This window comes from Cnephaeus nilssonii, assembly GCF_951640355.1.
Source record: "Cnephaeus nilssonii genome assembly, chromosome: 12".
Taxonomy (NCBI): Eukaryota; Metazoa; Chordata; class Mammalia; order Chiroptera; family Vespertilionidae; genus Cnephaeus; species Cnephaeus nilssonii.
Window position 1 is genome coordinate 40,195,062 of NC_137083.1, and position 5,270 is coordinate 40,200,331.

General features: G+C 44.7%; 1 pseudogene across 1 annotated transcript; it reads right to left on the reverse strand.

The window, feature by feature from the left end:
* Positions 1 to 3,630: 3,630 nt before the first annotated feature.
* On the reverse strand, positions 3,631 to 3,878 carry LOC307108445 (26S proteasome complex subunit SEM1-like; annotated as a pseudogene). Its single transcript has one exon. The product of its transcript is annotated as a 26S proteasome complex subunit SEM1-like (transcript).
* Between the last annotated feature and the right edge of the window lie 1,392 nt (positions 3,879 to 5,270).

Sequence of the window (5,270 nt, forward strand, 5' to 3'; positions counted from 1 at the left end):
GGAAATCTAAATTGAATGAGGGGACCTTCCAACATTCTGCCCTATTCTTTATCCGGATCTTAGTCCACTAAGCTGACGTTTCTATCTTTCATTCCCATTAAACTAGGCAGGGTCGATCCTACTCTTACCTGGTGTGTGGTACTCACTAAATGTTTGCTGAATTAATTAGCTAAGTAATTAATTAACTAATTAATTAATTAATGGGTAGGTCTCTGCTATGTAAGATCTCTGCTGATAATGGTTTCCCACAGAGATGGTTGTATTTTAATGGAAGGTTCTTTAAAACCAGAATGATTTCAAGAGCCAAAGGATTGACCACTCCGCTGATGGCATACCCGCTGTGACCCTTAGGGAAAAGGAGCCTTTCTAATCCTTTTAAGAGAACACCAAGTAGGCAATAGCTTACTGCTAGCGCACTCCCCAGCCTCCCTGTGCAAGATTTCAGGTGGGCAGACTGGGGCTCTGGGAGGTAGCTTTTCAGCTGCATTCCCTGGTGGGACTGTTGGGTATCTGGAGCCTGTGGCAAACCTGACTTTTCTCACATCTCCACCCAAAATGTCAATGTGTAGACGAAACATGGCCTGGGTTATCTGGGCTGTCCTTCCCCCACCTTCTGGAGGACCCTCGCCTCCTGGTTAATCCTCAGGGGCCTTTTTCATGTCTCCTATTTCTGAATGTTTGCAAACAACACCATTTCTCAAGTGAGGCACTCACATTGGATGCAGACTTTAAGGAGGCACCAAAAATTCAGTAGTCAAGATAAACAATATTTTTATATCATTGTTTCATAAATCAAAATTAATGCAAAAATAATCCACAGTAAACAAAATGTTAAAGATTGCATTAAAACATTTTTATTGTGTTTACTGAGTTTTTTGGCACCCCCTTTCATTTTGTGCTGGAACAAGTACTTCACTCACCTAATTCTAGTTTGCCTTCCAAGAGTAGAGTGTCCTGCCAAAACCGGTTTGGCTCAGTGGATAGAGCGTCGGCCTGCGGACTCAAGGGTCCCAGGTTCCATTCCGGTCAAGCGCATGTACCTTGGTTGCGGGCACATCCCCAGTAGGGGGTGTGCAAGAGGCAGCTGATCGATGTTTCTCTCTCATCAATGTTTCTAACTCTCTATCCCTCTCTCTTCCTCTCTGTAAAAAGTCAATAAAAAATATTTTTTTAAAAAAAAAAAAAAGAGTAGAATGTCCTAACTGGTGCTCACTTTAGCACCAACGTTAACTTGTGAGCATCACCTTGAAGGAAGTTGGTAGGATGGTGATTGGTCTGGAGCACAGCTAGCTGGGGGCCCACTTACATTTTTCAGAAAGCCATGCAAACAGATAGGCAGGGGGCCAAGTCTATTGTTCCAAAGTTTCCAGGGGCCTTGAAAGGCCTTTGGACTCTGGTCTGGTGATCAGAGGGAAAAGGTTTCTGAACAATTCAAGGTCTTTGAAATGGTTGCCAACACCCACATTTTTCATTCTGGGAACAATGCCACCAAGGGCCACAACCACCCGCCCCCACCTAAGTGAGGAAGTGTCTGCCGGTTGTGAGTGATAGCCAGTCTTGTGAGGGCAAGGGTCAGAAGGACAGGAGTCTTTCTTATCCTGGCTGCTGGCCCTTTTCCCTCTGGTACACACTGACATGCCCATCCTTTTGCACTTTCAAAACCTGTACTTGTTTTAGCCCTCTTGTCCTCCTCGTCCAAAGCCAACACCCATCTCTGTCCCTCCTTACGGAGGAGCTGTCCCAGCTCTCGTATGTGCAGGGGTCTCTAGCACCGGTTCAGATCCTGGCCCTGCTCTGTCCTTACTTCCTGGCTCCACTGCAGTTTCCTTTTTCAGAAAATGCAAAAGAGAGTGAGCTATCTTGTCTTGGAGGTGGGGAAACACAACCTCAACTTCCTTCCCTAAATGATACCTTGAGAACATTCTTCAAAAGAACTGGGGTATCCAGGGGAGGGTGGGAGCATGGTGGGTAAGAGATCAACCAAAGGACTTGTATGCATGCATATAAGCATAACCAATGGACCCAGACAGTAGCGGGTGAGGGCCTGTGCTGGGGGGCGGGAGCTGGTGGGGAGCGGTCAATAGGGGAAAAAAGGAGTTATGTAATACTTTCAAGAATAAAGAAAAAGAAAAAAAACTGGGGTATCAAGTATATTGACAACCTCCTTCTAGGAGATGCACCATCTGGGGATACTCCCCAGAAGGGTAGGTATCTGGGCTCCTTTGACTGCTATTTTGGAAGAATGCAGGTGAACAAAAGGGAGTTTCCACTACACAAACTGTTTTTTCCATTTCCTGTTCTTTGCTATTTTGCTTTGTTCTGGTTTCAGAATCAGATGAAACTTCTAGTGAAAGCCTGCCACAAGGTCTCCATCAACCCCATAACCTGGTGACTAAACTCAATTCCATGGTATCAATCAAAGGACAGGCTTTGCAATGGCTGAACTCGCTGTTCTGTATCAGGCTCTTACTACTGAGCCTGCATCTCTTAAGATTTCTCTTCCTACTGCTGACCTGTGCACTTTTCCCAGGAAAGTATCTGCATGATTTTACTTGAGCCCCCACAGCTCCCTAGGAATAACTGGGGGCTTCTTCCCCTGTCAGCTGGCCCTTGTGGGGAAGCAAGGAAAAGCTGCAGAGCAGCTGGGCCTGGGTGGAACCCAGTGGATAACAGTCTGACAGCCGATCAGCAGTTATCACTCTCAGAAAGGGAAGCGTGGGCATGTTATGTTGCTGTGGCAACCAAAGGCAACAGAGCGGCAAACTTCAGAAGGCAGAGCCCATCAAACAACCAGGAGTTTCAAACACCCTGGGTCCCCCAGGGACTGGGCCTTGGTCAATCAGAGGAAAAGTCAGCATCAAAAGCCCTCAATGACGAAAGGGAAGCCAGGGGAAACAGTCAATGGCTAGTCATCATGGATTCACAGTTACAGAACCTTAGAACAGGAATAAACAGCCAATCCTCACTTGACTGAGAAAGGAACCAGAAGTCGGAAGGTACTTGATCGAGGTTCTGCTGCCAGTGAATGTCAAAGCCGGAACCACCACCCTATGGCCTTTTGTTTGTATGGCTTTAAGTTTGCAAATACCCTTAGTGCTTTAATTTCATCTGACCCTGAACCGAGAGCAAATATTTATCCTTCAACGGAGTGGCCACATGAGAACTACCAGTTTTCTCATCTGGGAGGAGGAGAATACTTTTCTAATGGAATTCGTATTAGGCTTCAATGAGTTAATAGTTTTGGGATTCAAGTGGATATAATAAAAGGTACCCCTCAACCCTCATAGAGTTGTTTTTTTAATATATATAAATATATATATATATATATATATATATATATATATATATATATATATATATATATATTGATTTCAGAGAGGAGGGGAGAGGGAGAGATAGAAACATCAATGATGAGAGAGAATCATTGATTGGCTGCCTCCTGCACGCCCCCTACTGGGGACGGAGCCCACAACCCGAGCATGTGCCCTTGACCAGAATTGAACCTGGGACCCTTCAGTCGGCAGGCCGACGCTCTATCCACTGAGCCAAACCAGCTAGGGCAAGTTTTGTGATTTTTTTTTTTAATAAACATTTTGAATGTTTATCCATCCTCGATTCTGTGCCCTAGAATTTAGTAAATAGTTCAACTTTACGTTGCTTCAACACTTCCTCTGCATACTATGAGGTCTCCATCTTATAACCATGTTTCTCTAGTTCAGCTGGTAACTGATTGGAGAAGTCATCCTCTACATTGTCATCATCCCAGACACGTGCATCTTAATCTTCATCTAAACCAGTCCCGTCTTCGCAGGGAACTCCTCGTACTCGTCATCCTCCTCCAGGAGACCCAAGTCTACTAGCTGCTTTTTCTCGGACATCGCAACCCTCCACGCCTCTCAGGCCAGCAGGAAAGTTGGATCCACTCGCCCTCATAGAGTTCTGAGTAATTAAGGGATGGGCAACAAATGGGATCAGAATATCAACTTTATCACTAAATAATTTTTTATTGGAGTCAGTGGTTTTTATTTGTGGGTAAGTGAACCCCAGAATTAAACAGGGTAACTACGCGAGCTAGGGCAGGCCTCCCAGTTGGAAACTGTCCCTGGAAACCATGCATCTTGGGAGAACAGAGCCAATAGCATGAGAGGAGGCTGCTGCTAAGAGGAGAAGCAGAGGGGCTGGGCAATGTTTCTGGGTTCCCACTCCCATACTCACTACTGAAAAGTTGCTCCTCCTCCTCCTCCTCCCAGCCTCTTGTCCCTCCCCACTCCTGGGGAGGAGTGAGTCATGGAGGAGGGAGAAGTCAGAAATCTTCTATGTGGTGACGATTTTTTTTCACTCTAATAAATACGTGTAATGCACTTAGCACTTAGCACAATAATAAGTGCTCAATGTAAGTTAGCTGTTACTATTACGATTCTGGCTATAGCCTGTCAATAACACCAGAGACTACTTCTCCTTCACCAGTGTGACTTCTCTAATTGTGTCTGCCCTTATAGCAAATGTGTGACCCCCAGCATGTTACTTGAGCTCCCTAAGCCTCAGTATCTTCCTCTGCATTAATAATAGTACCTACCCTATAATGGGGAGGACTACAGGATTTAAGTGTAAAGAACTTAGCAGGATGCCTGGAACATAGTAAATATTCAATGGTGACTATTGCTGTTATAAAAAGAACTTGGGAGTCTAGAGCAAAATTAAAACTGAGACATAGTTGATTTAGAAGAGGCATGTAAAGGAAAGGCTCCATTAGAATTACAGCAATGGCTTCCACTGATCCACAATCTAGACCCCTTTCCCCCTCATTGTCCATAAAAAGAGGGGAAACTTAGTTTGGTGTTCCCCTTGGGAAGAAAATGACATTCTTCCTTGAACTGACTTACCCCTACTAGGATATATTATAACAGAAGCGGGAACTGTATATTAATTTGCTAGGGCTGCTATAACAAAGTGCCATAGACTGGGTGCTTACACAACAGAAATTTCTTTCCTCACAGTTCTGGAGACCAGAAGTCTAAGATCAAAGGGTCAGCAGGGTTGGTTGGGTTCTTCCAAGGCCTCTCTCCTTGGCATGTAGACGGCTATCTTCTCCCTGGGTCTTCACGTTGTCTTTTCTCTGGGCATGGCTGTGTCATAATTGCCTCTTCTTATAAGGACACCAGTCATAAAAGATTAGAACCCACCCTAATGACCTCATTTAACCTTAATTACCTCTTTGAAGACTATGTCCAAATATAGTCACATTCTGAGGTATTTTAGCATATTAATTT